Source organism: Callithrix jacchus, chromosome 17 (genome assembly GCF_049354715.1).
Source record: "Callithrix jacchus isolate 240 chromosome 17, calJac240_pri, whole genome shotgun sequence".
NCBI lineage: Eukaryota > Metazoa > Chordata > Mammalia > Primates > Cebidae > Callithrix > Callithrix jacchus.
In genome coordinates this window covers 69117662-69131780 of record NC_133518.1, presented here as the reverse complement: position 1 = coordinate 69131780, position 14119 = coordinate 69117662, and the positions used below count along the sequence as shown (strand labels likewise).

The 14119-nt window shown below is 43.4% G+C and overlaps 1 protein-coding gene and 1 long non-coding RNA gene across 4 annotated transcripts in view; one reads left to right on the top strand and one right to left on the bottom strand.

Moving 5' to 3' along the window:
* GADL1 (glutamate decarboxylase like 1) overlaps positions 1–14119 on the top strand; it is a 287535-nt gene that overhangs the window by 111776 nt on the left and 161640 nt on the right. The window lies entirely within an intron of this gene.
* On the bottom strand, positions 113–13710 carry LOC118148970 (uncharacterized). 2 transcript variants are annotated; one of them, XR_004736103.3, is made up of 3 exons: positions 13619–13710; positions 13220–13336; positions 113–1012 (listed from the first exon to the last, which is right to left on the bottom strand). It is a non-coding gene; the product is annotated as an uncharacterized LOC118148970 (long non-coding RNA). The 2 variants fall into 2 exon arrangements; XR_013528914.1 differs by lacking the exon at positions 113–1012 and adding an exon at positions 1041–1805.

The following is a 14119-nucleotide window of genomic DNA, read 5'->3' as shown; positions in this document are numbered from 1 at the left end:
TCCTAATGTAAACTACTGAACTTGTTAATAATGTGGCAGTCTTGGCTTATCAATTGTAATAAATATACCTCACCAAACGCAAGATTTTTTTTTTTTACGACAGAGTCCCGTTCTGTCCTCCAGGCTGGAGTGCAGTGGCATGATCATAGCTACCTCAAACTCCTGGGATCTCCTCAGTTTTCTGAGATGAGAGAATCACGGCAGGTTTGAGCCATTTCCAAGTAGCTGGGACTGCAGACATGAGCCATTATATTCTGCTGACTTTTTTCCTCTTTTGTAGAGACAGGCTGTGTTGGTGGAGACTTGCCACGTTGCCTAGGCTTGTCTGGAACTTCTGACCTCGAGTGATTCTCCTGCCTTAGACTCCCCAAATGCTAGAATTACAGCATTAACGCTACCACATCGAGTCCCCAAGATATTTATAATAGGGGAAATTGAGGAGAGGGGTAAGGAGACAAGATATATGGAAGCTCTTTTCAAAATACTTTCTGCTTTTCTATAAACCTGAAACTGCCCTTAAAAAAAAAAGTCAATTAATTAGGGGGGGGAAGGCTTAGACCAAAGGAAACAGTCATTACACTAATCTTAAAATGTTTTTCACCCTGTCAGGATGTGGTAGGTGTGGTGGGAATAATTCTAACCCAGCCAAATAGCATTTAACCAGAACATACTGCTCTGATATGCACGGATTTCATGACATTTGGATAATTTCATCAATGCAGTTACAAAACACACAACCTCCTGATTACATAAAGCAAAATGTAAAGAGAGGCCACTTTTTCTGTCCTTTAAGACCTTAACTTTGCTTTACAGACAATAGCAGAGGAAGCAGTATCAATGGACCACACAGCTGAATACCTGGTTTTCCTGAACAGCAATCAGAGCCTCAGCAGGACCTAATCAGCTGCAGAGCAGGCAAACAAAAGCAAGGCTGGGAGTCAGGGTCCTTCAGGCCTGGAAAGCTTCCGATTCAGTTTGTTCATTAGTTCACTTAGCAGTTCTCAATGTTCTTCTGTGTATATAACGAAAAGGATGGAAAAATCATTTGACTGCAAGTTACAACAATTAAGCCAGTTAAGAAGGCGGCCTTACACCGTGGGGGCAGTGGCAGTCTAGGTTATCTGCTCCTGTGACAGCTCGTCTCCAAAGGTAGTCCCCGCAGTGAAGCAGGCCTGCCATATCCGTGGCCTTAGTGACATCACCTCCCAGTGAATCTGGGCTGACCCTAGGATTCACTTTTGGCTGTCGATGTGGTACAAGGTCAAAATTCTTGCAGCTTCCACCTGGAACTCTTGAAATGCTCACTCTGAGGGAAGCCAGCCACCACCTAAGACCTGTCTCGAGTGCTCCTTGTAGATGCCCACGAGTGTAAGATAACGTGTTTACAAAATGTTGGATGAAGAGAACTGTTGTTACCTTGTGGTTATCCACTGATGAATAATGAACCACTTCCAAACTCCATGGTTTAAAAACATGTTTTTCTTTGATAGGTTTATTTGTTGACTAGCTTTAGCTGGGCAGATCTTGCTTAGAGACTCTTATGTGATCATGATCAAATGAAAGCTAAGGCTAGAGTCGTCTGAAAGTTTCACTGCACACGATATCCAAGAGGGCTTCCTCACGTGCACACCCGGCATCTCAGCTGGGACGACCAGAAGGACTAACGGCTGACCAGACATCTCCATCTCTCCGTTCTGCCTTCAAGTAGCTAGTCTGGACCTCTTCATAGTACAGCCCTTTCAGGGGAGTGGAAGCAAGACTGAGTGTTCCGAGAGTCCCCATGGAAGCTGAAGGGCTCCTTTGGCCTAGTCTCAGAAGTTACGTAGTGTTAATTTTGCTCCATTAAAAAAAAAAATTATTTTAAACTATGATAGATACATACCAGGTATATATATTTATGGGATACTTGTGATTATTTGATACAGACAATGTATAATGGATCAAATCAGGGTAATTGGGGTCTCCATCACCCAAGTATCTATCTAATTTCTTTGTGTTAGGCACATTCTGATTCCACCCTTTTAGTCATTTTAAAACATACGATAGATTATTGTTAATTATAGTCACCTATTGTGCTACCAAGCACTAGATCTTATTCATTCTATTTTTGTACCCATAATGAACTCACTTTATCCTCCAATTCCTCCTGCCCTCCCCAGCCTCTGCTAATCATTCTATTCTACCTCCGTGAGTCCATTTGCTTAATTTTTAGCTCCCACAGGAGTGAGAACATGCAAAATTCGTCTGTTTCTGTCTTCATTCGCTTAACATTTTTCTGCCACATTCTACAGTCAAAAGTGAATCACAGAGCCAGCCCAGAGTCACTGGGAGGTGATGACACCAAGGCATGGGTATGGGAGGCCTGCTTCACTGGGGGCTGTGTTTGAGGACTAGAGCGTCACTGTTCTGTATAATCATATCCTTTTGTTTCCAGCAGTCCCCCCAGCTTCCCTTTAAGTAGCAAGTTCAGATCATAAGAAGGTGAAGCTTTCCTGAGGACTTCCAGTATGCCAGGCACTGCTCTAAGGATTCTCTCTCTCACAAGTATTTTATACATCACAATCACCAATAAATGTGAGTTTCTACATATTTATCCCCATTTTTCAGATGAGGAATCAGCCTCAGAAGACCTTGCCTAAGGGCATGTGGCTAGTCTGTGGTGGGCCTATGTGTAATACACAGCATAATCATTTTCCAGCTACTTAAATTCGGAGCACCTAAACATGTTCAATTCTAGCCAGCTCTAACGCTTTTGTATAAACGTATGAGAAGCCAAGGCAGCCTGGAGGCAAATGCCATAAAACTGCCACTGGAGCAAGAAAGGAGGTTGTTGGAAGTCGCTACTGAAAACAAAAAAATAAAGACAGAACAAATGATTCTCCTTGGCCATCCCTTAGGAAGACACACGACTCTGAGGAGCCATGCTTACACCCCTCCCTCGGCTGGTCTCTTGTCTCCACATTTACTGTTCATCCTGCTTTAGGCTAGCAATTCCCAAACCCGGCTGCACATTCAGATCACCCGGGGCTGGACATGGTGGTTCACACCTGTAATCTCAGCACTGTGGGAGGCCAAGGTCAGAGGATCGCTTGAGGCCAGTAGTTCAAGACCAGCCTGGGCAACAAAATGAGACCTTGCCTTTATTTTTAAAAAAATCAGAAAAATTAGCTTGGCATGGTAGCATATACCTGTGGTTCCAGCTACTCAGGAGGCTGAGGCAGGAGGATTGCTTGAGAGCCCAGGAGGTCAAGGCTGCAGTGAGCTGTGCTCACATCACTGCACTCCAGCCTCAGCAATAGAGACCCTATCTCAAAAAAACAAAAACGAATCACCTGCAATTTTTTTTCAATACTTATTTTTAAAAACTCACCCCAGATTATAATAAAAGCAGAATAGCTGAGGTAGAACTGAGTCATCTGTATTTAATCATTCTCCCTAGTCCCAGGGGAATCAATTGTGTAGCTAAATGGAATGACCAGTGCTCTAGTCATCAAGAAAAATTCACATTTCATCAAAAACACCAGGCTATTTAATATTACTGTCTTTTGCATTTGCTTAGCAAATTTCAGCTCATCTTTCAAAAACACAGGGTATTACTATAAGAAACCACTAACTTTCTATCACCCTTCAAGGACACGCAGCACCTCCCATTGCTTGTCATACCTCCATTGTAGCAGCATTCAAAACACAGTATTTTTCTAGTTTACTTATCTGGTCATTTCCTGCCATCACCCATCACCATGAATCGTAATCCCCTTAAGAGGAGGGCATGTATTTTACCTACCTGTACTAGGTCCTACCACAGTGCCTGGGACCTAGTACAGACTTGACTGTTGACTGATAAATGAATAGATGGAAGAATGAATACATGAATGGATTTTGAAAGTTGGCACTTACAGTGGTATTTCTAGAGCTGGAATTAAGGGTATACTCCTGCTCTGTGAGGCTGTGTGAAGAATGTTAGAGCTGTCATATGTGTGTGTTAGCGCTTCCTCCTGTCCTTCAAGAAAAAAATCATCCTGGTCAATTTCCTCACTCCCGCTCAGGTAAATTGTCAGGTGTGGTAGGCTGAATAATGACCCCCACAGATATTCATGTCAGAATCCCTGGACATGAAACATCCTTGTGAATGCTTCTTTATATGGCAAAAGGGACTTTGCAGATGTGATCGTGCTGAAGTCTTAAGATGGGGAAATTATCCTAGATCATCTTGATGTACCCTCTGTGTAACCACAGTGACCTTATAAGGAGGTGGCAGTGGGAGATGTGACTGCAAAGACGGATGAAAGGAGTCCGAGGACTGAAGCAGATGCTAATCTGCTGGCTTTGAAGATGGAGGGAGGGGCTATGAGCCAAGGAATGCAGCAATGTCGCTTTAGAAGCTGGAAATAGATTCTCCTCTAGTTCCTCTGGAGGAAGAACAGCCCCACTGATCACTTGATTTTGGCCCAGTGAAACCGATTTTAAATTTCTGACCTCCAGAGCTGTGAGAATAAATGTGTGTTAAGTTGCCAAGTTTGTGGCGATTTTTTACAGTCATAGGAAACTACTGCAGAGGATGCCATGGGAAGTGGGTTTTATATTTGTATTATTTTGCTTAGCATATAATAAACAGGATCAAATGCAAGAATTTACTAACAAGGACATGGCATAGGTGGTTTCGAAAGCCCTGTTCTTAAACACAAGCAGGGTATAAGTGGTGATGGATATTATATGGTAGATAACTTTATCAGACTCCTGGCAGGAAACCCATGCCTGGGCTGAAAGCATCGAGAATTTAATAAAAGGACGGTTCTCAAAGGAGCCAGTGGGCTTTAGGAAAGCCCTGAATTTGGTGTGGTCTCCTTGGTCTGGTGACAGTGGGCACACTTTGCCATCCCTGGACCTGCCTGAAGGAGAAAAGGGTGGAGAGGACATACCAGAACTCGGAGAAAGCAGCTGATTCGAGAGGGCTGCCTGGCAGGAGCCCTGGGTCATGGGTAGGGAGACACAGCCAGGCTGCCTCAGGACAGAAGCAGGGTGGGGGATGGGGGCAGCGCAGCAATAAACACACAACCTCACCTTTTCGCCTCTCATCTCTCACCAAGCCTCCCCTTGGCTGAATCTAGCTGGACACCCAAGGTCTTGGAAGCCAGTGAGAGTCCACACAAGCTAGCCTCTGGGGACCCCCAAGCAGGTGGAGAAAGTTGTGGAGGGGGGCGGTTCTGGGAAGACTGGTGGAAAATACCCAGTGTAGTAAGATGCAGCAATCCTGGTGACAGACTGCCACCCCGCTGGTGTCTCCCACGACTCCCGCCACTTGATGGTTCCTACTAAGTATTTTTTTTCGGAGCACAATCTTGTCTTGAACGGTTTATCTATTAATACTAACTCAAACCCATGCCAAATTATTTGAGGGTTTCTAAGGATTTTTACTACTCATAACCACAGGAGGAGAGATAAAGAATAAAAAAGGAAAAATCCTAAAGCTGCAAACTTACCCTATAAAGTTTAACAAAGACAGCGTTCTGAGTCTAAAGCATCACAGCCTTGTCCCCATTTTTTCCCCTCAGCAAAGTAGTCCTGGTTCTCCTCAGATTTTAAATTCCTTGGGGCCAGCTTTATTATTTTTTTTTTATTGGCAGAAAGGTGCTACAGACCCTCAAACTCCTTTGCTTTTTAGAAACTTTTGCACCTTCTCTTGTTTTGGTATCTACTTTTAAAAATTTGCAAGACTTAGCAAGGGTCACAAATGCAAATGTATGTAAACTACGTGCCTGCCAGGAATGTAAATCAATTGGGCTGGGTGGAGACTGTGGCATTTGCTAAATGCTGGGCATTAAGTGTTTTACCTACCTCAACTTCCTTGCTTATCACAGTAACTATGAAAGAGGCATAACTGCTATTCCCATTTTTCAGATGGGAATAGATCAGAAGAAACTGATGAGAGAGGATATCGCAGAAAATACATTTCCTATATAAAGGGAGCAGTTGCTACTTGGCTCCAGCTTATTCTAATTATGCAAGAATATAGGTCATGACACGACATTTTTTTAAGAGCTCGAAATCTGAATTTAATGTGAATTCTCCCAATTAAGAGAAAAACCCTGGCAACTATTTAGACATTTTAAGAACATTATGCAGGCCAAGAAGGAAACCTGCATAGGCCAGCTATGGCTTCAGACAGCCCATTTGCAACCTCTGGTCAATGGGTCTAAAGGCCTTGTAAGCAGCAAAGATCACGTGTTTTTTTTTTTTTTAATCAAAAATACAGATAACCCCATTAACTATAAATCTGCTTTGGGTTAGAGAACAGAAGGTGACCGTATTGGCCACTGCTTTTCATCAGCAAGAGGACCCAGGACACCTTGACATCACCTGCAAACAGTCTCACCCAACTTAAAGCCAGCACTCATGGTACTTTATCTAAACGTGGAAGAAAACAAATCAAGCCAGTGAGGCTTATTTGCATTGCACACAGGAGGCCAGACACCTGTCTACTCCCTTTCAATTACCCTTCTTTACGTGGAGTTGCCAGGAGGAATCTAATTTCACCTCCAGTCACTCTTTCCATTATTTTTATTTATGTAAATAACCATCCCTTGCGCTGAATACCCAAGTTAAAATTTTAGAACCATTACCCAATTGGAAGAAAGTGCTTGGTTTGCTGAGCTCATTTACATTTTAGGTTTTATTGTTCTTGTTTTTTGTGATGTTACCTTCGAAGTCAGCACGCATAGTAATGGCTCTGCTATAAATACACCAGAAAAATTGCTGCATGTCTCTGAAAGTTAGTTCCTACGTGTACACATGTATCTCTTTCCAAATTGCTTTTCCCCCAAGAAACCACCAGTACCAATTAAGGCCGACAAATGTCTAATTTAAGTGAAAATACTTTCAGAGTCAAAGGTTTTCAAAACCAAAAGTTGTTTTAAAAGTCTTCATCATTAGTTCCAATTGGCAGTCCTTTCTCTTCTCAATGTCCAGTTTCCTGAGGGCCTGAAGAGGCTTGAGGGCCATCTTGACCTTCCTGCAAGTAGGCAAAGCTGAGAGCAAGGGCACAGCTCGCTTAATGGGCGCCATCCTACAGAACAATGATTCTGGAAGTGTGGTCCTGTGCCCACTGACACTAGAATTATGGGGGGCAAGGAGAGGGTGAAGAAATGGGCTTGTTTAAAACATAGATTTTAGAGCCCATCTCAGACCAATTTCATTAGGTTCTCTGGAATTTCCGCAGCGAAGTTTGGAGTTTTAATGCACTTCCCCAAGTGATCCGTGCTCATACTATAAACTGAGAACTGTTGACAGAAAATGTGGAATAAAAGCAAGGCGTCCACATTTCTTGTGTATTTACTATGTGCCAGGCACTGTTGTACTTACACTAATTCAATGACTCCTCACCAATACCCCTTTGAGGTAGGTCCCACCAGGCCCATTTTTCAAAAGAGGAAGGAAACTAGGGCACAGAAAGATTTAGTAAATTTCCCAACATCATCTATTTGGTCAATGGCAGAGATGAAAGTTGAACCCAGGCAACTTGGCTTCAGAGGGTGTGTAATTACTTTCTATCATTTCTCACATGGTGGTCTTCTGGGATGCTGGTTTAAAATGCAGGTCCTGGGGCCCTTCTCCCAGTGATTCTTATTTGGTGGCTCCTGGGAGGGGCCTCATGAGTCTACTGGGGAAGTTCTCAAGTTCTGGGGGAGGGCTTTCATGCTTCCCATGGCCAGGCCTTAAGAATTACTAGGCTTTCATGAGACATTCCCTTAAGTCAGTTTTCCTCCCGTTACACCTAAAAGCAGGGCTTGTGGTCTTCCTCTCATTCCCAGACGTTCCCAGAGTCCTCACTTGGAACATGCCCTGGAATCCTCTAGGATTTTTAGCCTTAGTCTCTAGGAGTTTATAGCCTTTCTCTTTTCACTGGGCCTTTTCCCTCTCTACAAATAAGCTTAAGACATCCCCAGCAAGTAAGGCTGACAAACGGAGATGAAATATACCTCAATGGTAGCCTGCTTCCAGCCTCTAGCCTATTGCGTTAGCTTTAACATCAAATTTATGAATTAGTAGTCCACCTTACTGTCAGAGGCGTTTGAACCAGAGCGACTCCATCTTGAATAGGGGCTGGGTAAAAGGAGGTTGAGACCTGCTGGGCGGTATTCCCATCAGGTTAAGCTGTCTGTCATAGGATGAGACAGGAGGTCAGAACAAGATACAGGTCACAAAGACCCTGCTTATAAAACAGGATGCAGTAAAGAGGTCAGCATCCCAAAACCTACCAAAACCAAGATGGCGATGAAAGTGACCTCTGGCCATCCCCAGTGCTCATTATACACAAATCACAATGCATTAGCATGCTAAAAGATGCTCCCACCAGTGTCCTAACAGTTTTTAGATGCCAAGGCAGCATCGGGACATTATCCTATGTGGTCTAAAAAGGAGAGGGACTCTCAGTTCTGGGAATTGTTCACCCTTTCCCAGAAAACTCATAAATAATCCATCCCTAGTTTAGCATATAATCAAGAAATAACCATAAAAACAGCCAATCAGCAGCTTTCAAGTCTGCTCTGCCTATAGAGTAGCCATATTTATTCCTTTGCTTTCTTAATAAACTTGCTATTTTACTCTATGGATTCACCCTGAGTTATTTCTTAGGCGAGGCCCAAGAACCCTCTCTTGGTGTCAGTATCAGGACCACTTTCCGGTAGCATAACGATCTTCACACTTCAACCCTGAGTGCATGCCTCAGCCTACTACATTCTGGCTTCTTGGCACCCCTCTTCCTTTGAAGTGGCTCTAACCAAGGTCTCTAATGCCCTCCTAATTGTAAAATCCTGTGGATATTTTTCTGCATGTCCTGCAGGAGACCTGCAGGGTTGACTGCTTCTGGAAACACCCTTCCCTGGTTTCTATCACTCTAGTCAGTCTTCATGTTCCCAATTCTCTCATTGTCCTTTCTTTTCCTTATTGTCCTATCCTCTCTTGTGTTTGTCCCTTAAATTGAAGTTTCCCTAAGATTCTGTCCTGGATATTGTTTTTCTTTCAGGCACTTTCAGCCACTCCTGTGGCTTCATCAATCATTGGTGAAATCTCTGTCTAGCATCTTTCTTCCTCTCTTGCTCTAACACTTTCGGCACGTTTTGGATACATCTATTTTGAACAGTTGTTTCAGAGTTGTCCCAAACAACTCACTCTCTACCACATCGCCTTAAACATGCTCTTTGCTGGTTTTCTTTTTCATTTCTGATAAGAGTTTCATCAACCACCTAATCTTCCCGAGACAAAAAGCGCCTTCCTCTCTCGCACCTCATCTTTAATGCAAGTCTTGAACTTCCCAGAGAAAGTCTCACTACTGTCACTGCCTCAGTTCAGGCTTGCAAACAAGCTTCAGAGTGTGACTGCCTCCAGTTTTTCTTGCCCAGTCTATCTTTAATATGCCATCAGATTTCATCTCTAAAGAAACAAAGTTGATAAGATCACATAACTGTTGAATTTTCATGCAACCAACCAGCTCCAGTCACCTTGATGTGAGGACATGAACTGACCTGATCTCACCCCTTTCTTGGGTCCCTACCACTCTGTTTACTCACACTCTTCTTGCCACACGAAATTGCTACTCATTTAAGTCAGCCTCCAGCCCTCTTTACTTACCCAAGCTGATTCCTTCGGCTGCAATACTTTATTTTTTTTTCTTTATCTAATAAACCCACCAAATCTGCAAAGCCCAGCTGAGATGCCATCTCCTCCAGGAGGCCCCAACTTCTCCAGGAAGAGAAGATGTTACTCATGCTTTGGCCGCTCCCGGGTTTGGTTCGTCCTCTGAAATAGCATTCACCCAATGTGTCCTGATTATCTTTTTACATAGCTGACTTCCCTCAGTAAGAGCATCATAGGGTGAGGAACACTGATTTGTTTCATCTGTCTTTGGAACCTCAAAGCCTGCACATAGTAGATACCAAGTAAGGGTTTTCCTAACAGATGACTCTTTCTCCTCGGCACTCAGGGCAATCAAGGTCACTGTTCGTTATTTTCCTAAGGTCCATTGTTTGAGTGCTCATGTGACAGGTTAGTTAGACATTGTCTAGCAATCAAATTTTGGAGACTCCTTGAATCTTACAAAACCAAATAGTGATGGGAGAAGATCCTGCACACCAGCTAATGAGGGACACTGCTGCCAAGGCAGTCATGTCTCATGACTGAATTTGCAATTAATACAGTAAGATCAGGCTCAGGCAATCTTTATCCACCTGTAGAGGTGCCCATATTGCTAGTCCCGTCTGAAGCTGACCTGCCTCCAAGATCCAGGAACCAAATTGTCTAGCAACTGCAAGCAGTTGAGCCTTTCACCTGCCCTGTCCTGGATTTGGACAGTCCCTGGTTCTACCATGTTCTATCCTCAAAGGCCAAATCCTCTGACACCTCCATTTCCCCAAGTGTCTAGATGAAATGATCTGTTGGCCTTGCCAAGAAATTGCCAACTTGCAAGCCTACATGGACCGGGAAGTGAGCTGTCAGTGGACAGAAGAGGGCTGAGGATGGCGGGCTGCTTTTCAGCTTCAGTGATTGACATCGTGACATAAGGCAGGCCCAGTGTTGCCAAAGACTCTGATCTTTCAAGAGATGCTGGCAATCGAGATTTTTATGAGAAGTAGTTTGGTAATTAATTTTTAAAAAGTCAATATGCGAGACAAATAAAATCTGTCTGCAGACTAAATTTAACCTGTGGTTAGGCAGTTCATGACCTCTTGCCTAGGGCTTTCTCTCATACAAAGGTTTTCACAGTTTACCTCTACGTTATTCCCCACCTGTCCCTCCAGCAAATTTTCATCTCTCCTGGGAAAGGAAAGAAGAACGACATATTCTCAGTGGAGAATGGAGAACCTAGTGCTGGTTGCTTCTCTCTTTCTAGTGATAGTGGGAATGTTAGAGACTTTCCCTCGATGGGTTAAAGAAATAAAATAAAAGTAAAGGCTAATTTCCTCATAAGTCATCTTGTAATGTTGACTATGGCAGTGGATGATAGTCCAGGTTGTACCCCTTCTTCTAAGGACCACTTCTGTATTTTACAGTGACTTTCTGTGTGTGTCTTAAGCTATATATAGGGAAGGGCTATTTAAAAAACTATGAATTAAGAGCAAAATATGATAATGAATTACTAGAAAATGAAATTAAAGAACTCAAACGATGCAATTTTCTTTTCCTATTATTAGATTCATAGGCATAAAATTACTCTATTAAATTGTTATAAAGCTGTGGTTCTCACCTGGGACATTTTGTCTTGTGGGAACATTTGCCACTATCTAGAGATATTTTTGGTTGTCAAAACTGGGAGGGGAGTGCTACTAGCATCTAGTGGGAAGACACCAGAGATGCAGCTAAACACCCTCCAATGCACAGGAAAGCTCCCACCGCAGTCATCAGGTTCAAGACGTCAGCAGTACTGAGGTGTTTTCTCTTGTAGTGTCTAAACGACTCACCTCAATTTTTGTTTTTTTTTTTTTTGAGACGGAGTTTCACTCTTGTTACCCAGGCTGGAGTGCAATGGCGCGATCTCGGCTCACCGCAACCTCCGCCTCCTGGGTTCAAGCAATTCTCCTGCCTCAGCCTCCTGGGTAGCTGGGATTACAGGCACGCGCCACCAGGCCCAGCTAACTTTTTGTATTTTTTTTTTTTAGTATAGATGGGGTTTCACTATGTTGACCAGGATGGTCTAGATCTCTTGACCTCGTGATCCACCCACCTCGGCCTCCCAAAGCGCTGGGATTACAGGCTTGAGCCACCGCACCCGGCCTCAATTTTTATTCTTATCTTTCATGGGCCAGTTCTGAGCACTTCCCAGATCAGCACTGGTCTGCAGAGCACACTCTGAGAAGTAATATTCTAGAAGAGGTTTTGCCACTGCCTTTCTCACTAGCCCAAAGATACGATCCCAATGTGGGGGAACTTCAGAAAGATTTGTATGTTACCCAAGGGTAATAACAGGTGGAAATCATGTAACTTATAATATAGACATTTGTTTTCTTCAAATGACATCACTAACCTAGTATAAGTGCTCTGGAATATGAATATGACACCTAGAAACATCTCTAAATAGCACCGAAGAATGAATGCCCAATCCCAGATTGCATCATGGCACCTCACTGACATACCCAGCACCCTTGTCCCTTTTGACCACTAATAATCAGTTTAGCAGAATTTGCCAAATTAATCATTCGTTTCTCACCAGTAATCAGTAGTTCTTCTTAAGAGATTTTAAGGCTCATCAAAAGATGGAGGTACTAGGTTGAGGGATTGCTGGGAATCTGTATATTTAGTGACTACCCTGGGTGAGTCCAATAATTAGAGAAATCTGGAACATACTGAGAGAAAAGATACCCCATCCGGTTCTCCCACCATTCTGAATCCGCTCACAACACAAGTCCTGCTGATGCATTTACTCAACGACTGCTTATGCGTTGCGCCTCATGCCACTCTGGGTTTGGGCTTCAGCAGTGGAAAAGGCAAGAAACCCTGGTACCCCCACAGCTCTGGCACACTCCTCGGACACTACCTTCTGTCAGACCCTTCTCTGTTTTTACTGTCCCTGCCTTGCTGGCAGCCCTTGCCACCTTTCACCTGGATTATTACACAGCATAGTCCCCACTCCTGGCTTCACCTTGTCCTCACTCCTGCCTCATGGCATGTTCCATGATGCTACTCTCTCTCTCCATCTGCCCCAGATTAAAACTCTTCCTTGGGTCTCCACTGCCAATGGAGAAAATCTAGGCTTGTATCTATGGCCTATATGTCCTTCAGGGCCTGGGCCCTGTTCTCTTCCCTACCTTCATCTCTGAACATCCTTTTCTCCCCACTTTAACCCTTCCAGGAAGTACTGACTCAATTATTGGTGCTGGGTCAGGGGTCAATGCTTGGGCTATACGTGCCCCCTCTGCTTGGAAAATTAGTATTCTACCTTATTTTCTTAATCCCATCTGCATGGAAACTTGTATTCATTTTTCAAAATTCAGCTAAAATATTAGCTTTTCATGCTAATTAACATTTAAGAATGTACTACGTGCAATAGGCACTGTGCTAAATGTTTCACTTATTCTCTCTACAAGAACCCCATGAGATAGGTACTATTTTACACTTACTGCTGAGGAAATGGAAATGGCAGTTTAGTTAATTCAGGTAACTTTCCAATGGTTACACAATAGTAAGTAGTAGAAACTGGATTTGAATCCAGGATAAACCCAGATCTTACCTTCCACAGGACACTTCACCTTTCTGCTCTCTGGGAAGGCCTTTCTTGTTGCTCCCTTCTCACAGATGGCTCATGTGGTGGACTATATTTTTGTTTATAAACACTTGCTGCTCCTCCCTAGGAGAAGATCATCATTATTTTCTGTCCTATTGGTGTCAGTTTTGGCCCTGTGACTTGCTTTATCCCATGAACTATAGGCAGAAATGATGAGTATTCTTTCTGGATAGACAGTGTGTGAATCAGGGTATGGTTTGCTTACTCTTCCCTCTCTTAAGTGAGCCTGCCCAGAGAGAGGTGACTTCAGCATCCTAGGGCCCGGCTGGGCAATGAAGTACAGAAGATGCATAGCAGACATTTAGCAGGAGTGGGAAATAAATTTTAGTTGATTTGGGGACTTACTTGTTACTGAGCACAACCCCATCCTTTCTGACAAAACTTCCAGAAAAGTTACTTAAAGGGGTCCAAGTAGCTGCCTGGTCAGCCCTGCTTCTGTACCTTTTTCTGTGCATGCTTCTATTGTTGCATGTAACACAATGTATTGTGACTTAACTGTCTACATATCAATCTCCCCTGTCAGTTCTCTAAGGAACCATGACTTATTCATGTGCCACGTTTAGCTCAGTGCCTTTCACATCAAAGCTCAATAAGAATTATTTGAATGAGTGCCTGATCATTGGAAAAATAACCATCAGGTGTCCGCATTGCCTACTAGCTACAAGAACAATGTTCCATGCCAAATGGCCTTGAATATCGCATTGTCATCCCCCCAAATCCCTTGACCTTAGACCCAGCGAGGCAGATTCAAAAAAGAAAAAAATTGTCAAATCCAGATAAACTAAACCATGAGAGTAGTGTCACCAATTGCCAAAAGGAAGAGCTTTTCAAATCCATGAGCCTAAG